Consider the following 12,760-nt stretch of genomic DNA (forward strand, 5'->3'; position numbering starts at 1 on the left):
TCGCAGAGCATTCGGCGGGCGGAGTGCAGTGTTTTAGGAAATTTAAGAACGACTCCATAAATTTGTGATAAAAAATGTGAGTTAGGATATGGTGTTTCTAGTGAAATGTGTCAATTGAAAGCAAGAGAGATCCCAAAAGAACTCAAAACACAGGGTTTTACTGCAAGCCGCGGATGGATCCGAAACTTTTATCGGAGAAAGGGATCGTGCATTCGGAGACATATGTCTATTTCAAAATGTCTTCCTGGGGCGTATGAAGAAAAATTGATGGCCTTTCAGCATCACATTCATTTGAGGAAGCAAAATTCTTATTTGCTGTCGCAAATTGGGAATGCTGACCAGACACCTGTCTATTTTGAAATGCCGTTGGAAAATACAGTGGATACGAAGGTTTCTAAAGGTATAACCATGAGAACAGATGGTAACAAAAAGCAACGATGCACGGTAATGTTGTGTGAATTAGCGGATGGAACCGAACTCCCTCCATATATGGTTCTGAAAAGGAAAACGCTTCTGAAAGGAAACTAGCCGTCCGGTGTTATTGTTTGAACACAAGTTCAGCTGGATGGACAGTGCGTTCCTTGAGGAAGGGGTGAAGTGCGTTTGGCAACGTCGCCCAGGAGCTTTGCTACAAAAACTAAACATGCTTGTGTTGGACAGTTACAGAGGACATACAACTGATGCCGTAAAAGATATGATGAGGAAAGGAAAAACCGATCTTGCGGCAATTCCGGGAGGACTCACTACTATTCTACAGCCGTTGGATGTGTGTGTGAACCGGGCTTTCAAAACTGCAACGGAACAGTTATACACCTAATGGATGTCTGATGGTGATCATGTCTTCTTCTTTATTCAAGTTTTAGAAGTTCCTTTTTAGCATAAACCTCGAAGATCTTTTGCTACCATGTGTTTTTCTTCATTCCCAACTAGTTATCCCTGCTCCCTTCATAAAGCTGCAGGTTCTCCTTACTGGGTCTTCTCGGGTATTTCTTCTCTCTTCACCAGGTAATCCCAGTGTGGAGATACTGATTCTTCCCTGAGTCTCACATTCAAAGAGTATGTGTTCAGCGGATTCTTCCGCATCATTGCATTTCCTACATACTTTGTCTCTTATTACTCCAATTCTATGTAGGTGCTTTTTAAGATGGCAGTGTCCAGTCAGCAGTCTACTACTCATCTTTTATTTTCTCTGCCAAGTTCCAGCAGTTCCTTAGTATGCTTCTTGTTTGGGTTCTTTATTAGTTCCTTCGCAAGCCTGCATCCTGGAGCATCTTTCTAGTTTTTCATGTTTCTTTTGCACGCATTTGCCTACGTAAAGTCGGTCTTATCTGTAAGAGTTCCCACATACTGGTTCTGGGCCCACAAAAGGTGTTTCAGACCCTTTTCTTGCAAGTTTGTCTGCTTTTTCATTACCTTCTATACCTGCATGCCCTGGTACCCATATTATTTTAACCCCTTAACTGGCCATAATGTCAACCAGCCAGACGGTAATTATTCAGCGCAACATGAACTTTCGAAATGGGTACAGTAGCGTGCGGCGGATGTAAATACTCAACACAAAAATATATTTTACTTGATTTATTTGTGATATAGTAGAAATTTAATAGCATTATTTTATTACCGTTTTTATTGTAAACCCGTCAATATATACATACATACATACACAGTGTGTTCATAAAGTGTTCCTTTCATTATTATGATGACATTTTTCACTTTGCAGATATGCATCAATAGGTTATACATATTTTCTGGTTCATAGGTCATTCAGAAATAGCGCACAGTGTGGTAAATACGGAAGGACGGGCAAGCACAGAGTGCCACGTCACATTCCTCACAGCAGTAGACAGTTTCCTGTCGCCTCTGGTTTGACAGGCACACAACACAACGTTTTCTTGAGTGATTCCTACTTCCGGTCGGCGGGTTCTCAGATATGAAGAGACGTGCGGTTGGTCTTTGAACTGGATCTCCATAAGTTCTTCCTGGACGTTTTAGTTTCAATGTCGAATCACAATACTTCTGTCAGTTTTGATACCAGATTGAGATGAAAAATCAGTTGAGAATCAATCCCACCCTTCTTTTGGAAGAGAACAAAAGAATTGAAAACAACAATGTCCAATAAGTGCCGGAACATTTTCATGTAGTACTTCTTTAGTCTCCTTCGTGCCACAGAGTAACTGGCGACGCACTGATCATACAAATTGACTCCTCCCATTCCTTTGCTGTACTCGATACTCAGAGTAGGCTTGAACTTATTATTTCCTCTCTTATCCCGAACAAGTTGAACACTTATCATGGACGGTACTGACCATATGAACATCTTTCTTGTCTCCCCACTTCATTATCATCAGTTTGTTCTTGTACCAGACTGTAAACTCTCCCTTTTGTAACTTTTGAGTCTTCAGATCTTTGGGTACACCCTTCCTGTTTACATGTAAAGTGCCTGCAGCGTCAGTTTTCTCTTCAACCAACAATTTAAACAGTTGTGGAGAACAATAGTAATTGTCCATGTATACCATATACCCTTTGCCTAGTAGGTCACCCATTAGTGACAGCACGACTTGGGAAGGCTTGTCAAGAGTCTTTAGTTCAATACCGTCAACTTCAGCTTGAACCTTTTTCGATTTACCAGTGTACACTAGAATGATCCAAACGAACCCAGAACCAGATTCGCACAAGCTGAAGGACTCCATCCCAAACCGTGCTCTTTTTTTCGGAATAAACATTTTCCAGCCAAGGCGACCTTTCCACAACAGACTCTCATCAATGGCAATGTCACGTTCAGGGGTGTAGGCTGCTTGAAATCGCTCAACAATATATTTCAACACGGACCAAATTTTGTAAAGCTTTGGATTAGGCTCACTTTCCGGATCAAAACTTGCATTGTCGCGAAGTGCAGGAATTTCACTAACAAATGAAATCGTGATTCAGTCACGATATCGGTAAAAAACGGAGTATAAACCAGTTTGTTTTTACTGAAAAATATCCCCATTGTTGGCATCTGAACTATGCCTTGTAGTGAAAATGGGCCTAACAACAGTTTTATTTGTGAGCTATTAGTAGGTTCCCACTTTTTGTCACGATTTCTATTCTTCATTTTCCCAGCTTGAGATTTTTTTTTTCAATTGATTGTGTGGCATATAAATTTGTTTGATCAGCAATTAGAGTACATAGTTCGTCAGTAAAAAAGAATTCAAAAATGTTTAGCGGATCACATTCCAGTACTACGTGTATACCTGCATCTCCAATGAAAGGAAATTAGACCTAGGCTTACTTGGAATGTCAGTCCACACTGTCACTTTCCACCACCTCCTCCTCCTCCTCACCATCACCATCTTCTTCTTCTGGATCGTCGTTTTCTGTGTCACTTTGCCCATCAGTGGATGCGTCACTGTCAGTGTTAGTATCTTGTAATAAATGTTCCACTATTTCATCGTCACCGATATAATTCAACGTCTTTCCTAACTAAGCCATGTTCACGTCACACGGAATATTTTACCACCATACACAGACCAATTTATAAAAGTTATCAGAACGTGGATAATGGAGTTCGCAAAACAGCTGTATCATAACAACAACAACAACAACTTGCAAATTTAGTAATTTCAATGTATATGTACACATAAATATACTTTACGAACAATTTGGTGTGGACCGCATGAGGTAACACAAGACAGCTGTCTGACTACCGCCTAAGCGCGAACTACCCGACTGACGTGAGACCAGATAAAAATGAATAGGACAGCAATAATCACATCTAATATGAATGGAATTAGTTTCAAATTATGATAGTAGATGGCAGAAGTGATTAAGAATAGCCAGACGCCTATAGGCAGCTAACCCAACGTAAGAACACATTTAGAATTACTGTACAAGAATGCCTAAAGGCGTCAAACCCAATACTCGTGCGACAGCTGTTGACGCCTTTAGGCAATAACAAACAATTCTGGATGTAACTCGGACAGCTTTAAGTGCCTTAATGGCTGCTTGGCTGTCTGTAAATATGAAAATGTTCTTATCTCTAGTTCATTTTCAGAAATCCTCAGGGCATGTTGTGGTGTGTCTGCCGAGGCTCATTTGGATTGATCTCTCAGGTATTTCCCCGTTGATCCCCTCCTCTTGTTCCTTTCTCAGTCCTTGAGCCATCTGTCCACCACACAATATCTTCCCTACCAGTTCTTGATCTGTTAATGTCCCAGTCTTCCTTTTTTGTCATCTGGGTCTCAAATGGTTTCTCAAAGATATACTGTATTTTGGAATCATGCGATCAGCTGGTATGTGTAAAACTTCCCCTGTTATTACTCAGTTAATTTTACAGTGTCCAAGATCAGAGCTTTCCAGCATCCATTTTGCTCCAATCAATATGCACTCATTCTAGCCAAGTTACTTAATGGAGGAAGATCTAGTAGAGTATTCAAGGATTCTGTCAGCGTAGTTTTCATAGCCCCAGTTATGGCAATACGTGCAATTCTCTGAAGGCTATTTAGTTTGCTACTGACTTTTCCTTGACTTATTTTCATCCACCAAATGATTGCTGCATAGGTTATCAGTGGTCTAATGATCATTGTGTATATCCAAATCACCACATCACGTGTTAATACCAACCAGAAGAGTGAAGAGGCCTGAAGTGGGACTAATATGCAGCTGGATCAAGACCACATGGGGGCGCATTCCCAACAATCTAGTGTCCAAAAGCTTTAAGAAATGCGGAATTTCAAATTCAGTGGATGGTAGTGAGGACGACTATCTGTGGAAAGATGTCAGCGACGAAAGTTCCTACGGTGAAACTTCAGATGACAGTGAATTGTGAATGAGTGAGTATTTTTGTGATGATTTTATTAATTGTAAGCTATTTGAATTTATATTTGTGGTATATTTGAAGAAAATTAAATAGGTATGCATGTTATTTGATTTTTTAAATTTATTTTCCATATTTCACCGTCTCAAATTTAGGGTGCAGGTCTTATTCGGTGGCGGGTGGTATTTGGGATTATACGGTATGTATGGAGTATGTGGTGGTAATGTGTGATGACTGTGTCAGTAAGGAAAAATCAGATTGTCATTCATGGCCATATGCTTTTCTTATGTAAGATGAACTAGTATGTTTGTAAAGCTGTGGACCCATAAAAGTATGGATATATTTTGTTTGTCTAATTTGAATTACAATATTTTGTTGTTTAAAAGTGAATGTTACTTAGTTATTTACTTCTAGCAGCATTTTTGTTTGTAGTGTTAATTTCACTGTTAAGCAGCTGAATATGCATACAAAATATCTTTCTAGATTAGTCATGAATAAATAAACGTTCAATTGCATTGTTTCCGTCTTATATTAATACATAATCAATTTGCTCCATACTCATAAAATGGAATGTGTTAAACTATAATTTTCAAATGTTAAGTATTTATAAAATATATCAAAAACAAACTCCGCCATTGTCGGTCCCAAGTCCGGAATGAGAAAGGAGGAGGGTTTGCTGGTCTGGCACCCAGCTGTAAAACAGCCAGCGCCGAGTATTGGGCGGCGGGAAATAACCTGACTCCCTAAGGGGGCCAACGGCTTCGGAAGAATGAGCGCCTTTGGGTAGGGTGGTGGTCCCCACAGTGGAGGATATGTCATTGGAATCCATTATGCAGCGTCTGTTCTCCAGGTTAGGGGTGGCTGCACAAGGCGCCTGTACTCCAGAGGAGCGACCTCATTATCACCTCACTGGATCACATCCAGAGTTGTAATTCGGGACCTAGTCCCGCACAGGTGACACCTTGACAGTCAACCATGGAAGGTCTTAAGGAATACTCCACCGACTGAACCAAGAGTTCAGAGAAGGCAGCATTCGGATACGGTGGGCTGCCACCTGAAAGATACCATGAAGTCGGAGGCACGGAAATACCCCAGTACCACATACACGAACGAGACAAAATCAAGAATCAAACCAAAGCAGATAACATACTCCTCTACACACAACATAAACTCACTCATGCAAACCGGTAAACTAAAAGTGATCACCGACATAATGGACCAACACAAAATTATTATCATGGGATTACAGGAAATTAGAAACACTGACCAGGATGCCTTGGAATCTCAAGAGTACAGACTTTATAAAGGTATACGCGGGAAGAGAGTGATGAAGAATGTCCCACAATTTGGAACAGGATTTTTGGTCAGCCTTAAAATAATAAACTCAGTTCAAGAATTCAGATCACAGTCTCCACGACTCTCAACGCTCATCTTAAAGGCATCTAATAAAATCTATTCTATAATAAATGCCCATGCTCCCACTAATGATAAAAACAACAACTCAAAAGACCATGAGGAAACAGAACAATTTTGGGACCTATTGGACCAGACCATAGATAACATCCCCAAAACACCATGTAAAATTATTAATAGGCGACTTCAACACTCAACTAGGCAGAGAAAGAAAATACCGTGACATCATCAGAAAATGGCCAGCACACAAGAAAACAAATCAAAATGCAGAGAGACTAGTTGACCTGTGTAGAAACCATAATTTAATCTCAAAATCTACATGTTTTAAGAGGAAACCTCAAAAACTCAAAACATGGAAACACCCTGACTACACTAAAGGAGAATGGCAACTGGATCACGTCTGCATGGACAAATACCACCACAAAGAGATCTATAACGTCAAAGTCCTCCGAGGAATAGACACAGGTTCAGATCACTACGTAGTTAAAATTAAAATTAAACTCACTCCCCAGAGGAGACAACAAAAGCAAGCCCTTAAAACTAAAAGAAAAATAGATCCTACCCAGCTAATCAACAACAAAAATTACCAGAAAGCAACTGAAAAAATAAAAATCACAGATAAACTTGAAGACTTAGTACACAACCTTAAACAAATTGCAGAAGACCTGGCTCCAATTAAACCATGTAAAAAACACCAATGGTGGAACACTGAATGTGATAAAACAGTGGAGAAAAGACATCAGGCATGGCTATTACATCAGTCCCAAAAAACAGAAATATCCTATCAAAAGCTAGTAAAACAGAGAAAAGAAACTACCCAAGTCTTAAGAAGAATAAAAAGACAACATCATAAGGACACCCTGCAGTTAATTGAAGAACAGTTCAATAAAACTCAATCAAGGGACTACTACAAAACCTTCAGAAAGCAGCTCCAAAAATATGAACCCCCAACCCTACTGATGAAGGATGAAGATGGTAAACTGGCCCATAACAATAAAGACAATGCAGACATTCTGGCTAAACATTTCAACAAGCTTTTAAATTGTGAGGAACCTACAGAACTCCTTCATTTGGACACCAACACCCCGATAAAAACATCACAAGAGAACATCAATCTCCCCCACAATAAAGGAAGTCTACCAAGCTCTGAATAAATTAAAAAACTACAAAGCGCCAGGAGAAGATCAGACCTTTGCGGAAATGTGGAAATATGCAGGAACATCAGCAAAAGTTGCCCTCCATCAACAACTTGTCTCTATCTGGATTAAAGAAGAACTACCAGAACACTGGACAACAGCCCTCATTCATCCACTGCACAAAAAAGGAGACAAAACCGACCCTAATAACTACAGGGGAATCTCGCTCCTAAACATACAAAGTATTTTCAATAATCATCCTTAATAGGATGTTTACAAATTGAAAAAGAACTAAGAGAATATCAAGGAGGTTTCAGACCCTGGAGGAGCTGTCCTGATCAGATCATGAGTCTTAAGTTGATAATGGACTATAACAGGAGAAGAAACAGAGATATGGTGATAACATTTGTAGATTTCAAGAAAGCTTATGATTGCATCCATAGAGGATCTCTGTTTAAAATTTTAAGACACCTTGGACTACACCCCAAATTAACAAACATAATAAAATTGACTCTCACCAACACCAAATCAAAAGTGAAGTTTAGGGGTGAAACATCAGAGACATTTGAAATTAAAACTGGACTACGGCAGAGAGATGGGCTCTCACCACTATTATTTAACTGTGCTCTAGAAATGGTAATGAGAGAATAGTTTAGGAAATGTCCCCCCCAAAATAAAGATTGGCCGAAAAATCAAAACAAATTGCCTGGGTTTTGTTGACGATTTAGCATTACTAGCAGTGGACATACAAGAAGCAAAAACCCAGATATCAGAACTTCAAAACATTGCAAATAAAATTGGCCTCAAAATATCATTTGAAAAAAACAGAAATTATGCCCCAAAAACCAACACAGAGAAGTCACCATAAATGGTAATAAAATCAAAATAGTAACTCAATTTAAATATCTTGGAGAAGTAATAACACATAACCTAAATGAAAAAATCTCAATCCAAATAAGAACAAATAGATTGGCTAAAGCACAAAAATTAACATGGGATATCTACAAAAAGAAATGTCTATCAATAAATACAAAAATAAAACACTACAACACAGTTATAAAACCGGAAGCTACATATGCAGCAGCTCTTTTAACTGAATAAACAATCAAAGACTGACAGACTTCAGAAAATTGAAAGGAGGATTGGAAGAACCTGCATCAACAAAAAATACCAGAAAGATGGACAGTGGCGGTTAATACCTAACAAAGTCATGTACAAAGAGCTGGAACCCATTACAGATACTATGCGTAAGAGGAGACTGGGATTCTTTGTACATATCATGAGGATGCAGGATTCGAGACTTCTGAAACAACTAGTACAACACAATCTCGTCTCAAAAAATACCCCAACAGGATGTAAATGGATCAGAGAAGTACGAGAGGATCTGAAGGAAATAGGCCTTACAACAGAAGACACCACAAATAAGATAAAATTGAATACAAAACTCAAGAATACAAACCTCTGCTTTATCCTTACACAAAACAAACCAACAACACACACATTTTCAACTGAGGAAAGGGCACGAAGATCGGAGCGTCTGAAGAAGTACTGGGAGGACCGCAAAGCCCGAACAATCCCTTCAAAGAGACCTGAACGACGGACTGACTAACGTGATCCTATGTGGTCATAAAAGAAGACGAAGAAGAAACCAAAAACAACATGGGTGTGTGTGCTACACCCTACACTCCAATGACATAAGAATTCCAGACCACACCACTGCCAGGTTAAATTTCTATTTACTTTCACAACCATTCCTAACTATTTCTTTCCAACCTACACCACCTCCTTAGTCAATATTTCTCTGTTATAATAGAGTAGGACTTCAATCATTCGTACCACATTTAAGGGTATATACCTGTTTTCACATTCCTCAACAACTGCTTTAAACCCATCCCACAAGCTGTTTACATATTTACCAGTTTACACCCATCATAATTATCTTTAAGACTCCCTCATGCCTATCTTATCAACCATATGGTACTGCCTAACATATCTACTTTTAATATCTTCCTATCACACTTATACAACCTATCACTTCAGTTTCTCTACTGTACCGTTTTCATCGTCCTGAGATCGGAATAAAGGTCGTCGTACGAAATTATAAGTCTGCCATGCACGGTAATGATCGCGAAGATTACGTAATTGGGCCATACCTCAGAAAAGAATGCATATATTAAGTAAAATAGGCCGTGATTTCGAAGTGTATACATTTTACGAACGTATATATTCAAGAAGGCCATGCACGTGACGGCAAAGATATTTATTTGATGAATTAAAGATGCCTAGATCACGGACTGAGACGGAAAGTTATAAAGGATCCATGCGGCCGTGATAAAATAATAGAAGGTGTTCAAGATTGTTAAAACAAGAAGTAGCTGAACAATAAAAAAAAATCCATTACGAAAAAAGACGTAAATTTATCATCGAGAAGTAAAGCCAATCTTTGAGTAAATAAGAAGGGAGATATTGCAGTAATTTCCGGCTGGAGAACCGTCGAAGCGAAAGAATATTTGGAAATCAAATATATACGAAGGAATATCGTGAAGAGCAAGTTAGAAAATACTCAAACAGTAGTCGGAGTATAGGCTCAAGACCGTACGAGGAATCAAGTTGAATATAACGCTGTATAGGTTGATTAGCCGAACAAAAGAAATTTTTAGAGAGCTAACTTGATATATTCTAACTGTTAAATTGTTACAAAGAATTAACCTCGAATTACTGTTCTAAAAACCTGATCTTAGATACAAACTTGATATACATTCCTGAGAGTATGGATGTGAAATTAACTCCCGATTTGGAAATGTTTCTTTCTTTTATGACTGACTGCAACAACATGATGAGAGGCTAAATCGGAGATGGTGCCGGCTGTCTGACGGAAACCGCCCAGCTGTTTCTACTATCCCGAGTCCCAGAACTACGACCTGATGGTGACATAACGAAGGATGGAGTCGTTCTACGCAATCCTAAGATGACAACATCGAAGCCAGAGCCAGTCATCTAACGTCAGTGATCGCAAGATAAGTTCCAAAGAGTTACTTTATTTTCTTGAAATTAATATGCAGTAAATATAGTAGTTATAATTATAGTGAACATTGGTATGTTGTTTTTACGTAGTTCTTCGTGATAAAATCACAGTCGTTACCATCTTCGCAATGAAATTGTCCTTGTTGACTTCTTATTATTAATGTGGGAATAGGTATTTCTTCAGGAGTTACACTCAATGCCATAAGATAGGAATGCTTATAACTGAGCAAGGAGAGATTCAGAATGTAATTTTTAACCATTATGGGACAAAAACATCGTATTTAAAGTGACGTAACCCTAATTTTTATTCTTGAAGAAGATAGTCGACTTCTGAATAACCTATGTGTGTTTGCTGATACGACGCAATGAAATGTGAGTACATATTAACTTATCTGATTTATATATGCATTTCATTTTTAGGCTAATGTGTTTAGGCGCATAATATATGATTTCTAACCCAAAAGAATACCGTTATAGTACAGTAATGTGGTGTTAAGTTGATTTGCCGTCATGTTGATGATGATAAATGTTTACGTAGAGAAATTATGATTTGAGTGGCATGTTAATGTGGGATTATGAATAATTATTCGCTGTGATATGTTTATGAGAATGAATAATGACATATTATGGATAATTGTGGCGGTAAATACGGCGTATTATGGGCCGATGGTGATGTTTGCCATACGCGGCAAAATATATATATATGGTATGCGAGATATATTGGGTTAGTGGTACACGAGTACAATGAAATACATCGCGGATTTCATACATGGGTTACCATAAACTGTCTTCAAAGGAAATATCCAAGTAGGGAATAAATAAAAGAAGGGAAACTTGTTGTCTTCATAGATAATATATATCAACGTTGTACTGAATATTATTGGAAGCATGTTGTCAAGAATGAATTTAATTCATAGAACAATCCCATAATTTAAAATCTCTACCGCAATTAAATAAAATAGGATACCAAATACATTCCTACGGAATTATAGATACCTGATTAAATATTGCTAAACCATAAAACATGTTAGGTACAATTTTTATTTGAACTACGATTATAATTAGTTTTTGTACGATACCTACATTTAGTTTTAAGGTGTTATTTGAATATTTTAACTAAATGACATGGTCGAGGTGACCAATATTTCTCATTTAAAGAACAATATATATTTGAAATAGCCATTTTTGGGCCGATATATTTGGAACTTACTTGTGATTGCTAACGTTATAACATCAAAATAAGTGAATCATTGTGACAGAATGTTGATGTGATAATGATGAAAATAAGCATTTTTTTTTATAAAAGAAAGAAACAAGAACTGATGGACTCAAACTATACAATTTTATTATGAAGTTTAATTAGGATTAGGGACTTAGATTTATTTTCAACCTAAAAATATGATACTACGTGTCTTTTTTTCAATAGAAAGAAAATGTACTTTCAACTTTATAATCAAGAAAACTTATCCTTATTTTTGTGATGCGCTTAACTAATGGAGAAGAATAGTTGAATCAGATTGAAGTTAACTTAAATTTTATTTTCTTTGTTAGAGAAGAGGAAGATATTTGATGATGATAATTATTAGTAGATTTTCTTTTATGATTCCGGAATCAAGAAATAAATTATAGATTACCCAATTTAGATGTTATTATTTTAGGAGATAGGCTAATATTATTAGGATTTAAGTAATTTTGAATTAATCCATTTAAAAAAATATATTTTATTTATTTTCTTCACTTATATTCGGATGATTGGACTTGAAAACCTAATATTGATTCAGGATGATGAATGGTATCGATAATAATTTATTGAAGAGGAAATGAGGTGTCTCAGTTGATCTCACGTAAAATATTATGGTTCGTGGATGCAATTTAATTATCCCTGAGAGGTGTCGCGTGGCAATGTAAGGATTACCATATCAAATATTGTGACAGGAAAATTGAAGGTTACGACATCGCTAAAATTCTATGATGCGATAACTGTTTATACGATGAGGATTTAAACCGAACTTAGCCAACGACACTTAGCATCAATTTTATTATGCATTCATCCGTTTAATGGTCTGTAAGAGTGACGGGTGATTGAGGGGAAAATAGCCGGAGCAATTGTTAGGTCACCCAAATGGACGCACATATTAGAAATGGTTGCCCAATATGGTGCATGACAGAAACCACCCCTCCCCTCAGGATGGTGCACTACAGAACTCATCTGGTTTTGGCAGTACCATATTCAGAATTTTCTTACCAGATTAACTTATTTACCATTTGTTGGTCATGCTTCTTGTCATGCAGATCACCTTCCCAATTAACATTTGTTAATTTGAGATCACAACGAATGCCATCTTATCAAATAATTCCACATTAGTGTCACCCTTTCCAGGTCTGTACACCT

The 12,760-nt window shown here is 37.7% G+C and overlaps 1 protein-coding gene across 2 annotated transcripts in view; it reads right to left on the bottom strand.

Annotated features, from left to right (window-relative positions):
• LOC136858645 (poly(A) RNA polymerase gld-2 homolog A) overlaps positions 1-12,760 on the bottom strand; it is a 384,677-nt gene that overhangs the window by 86,519 nt on the left and 285,398 nt on the right. The window lies entirely within an intron of this gene.

The sequence above is a fragment of the Anabrus simplex genome, chromosome 1 (assembly GCF_040414725.1).
Source record: "Anabrus simplex isolate iqAnaSimp1 chromosome 1, ASM4041472v1, whole genome shotgun sequence".
Classification (NCBI taxonomy): Eukaryota; Metazoa; Arthropoda; class Insecta; order Orthoptera; family Tettigoniidae; genus Anabrus; species Anabrus simplex.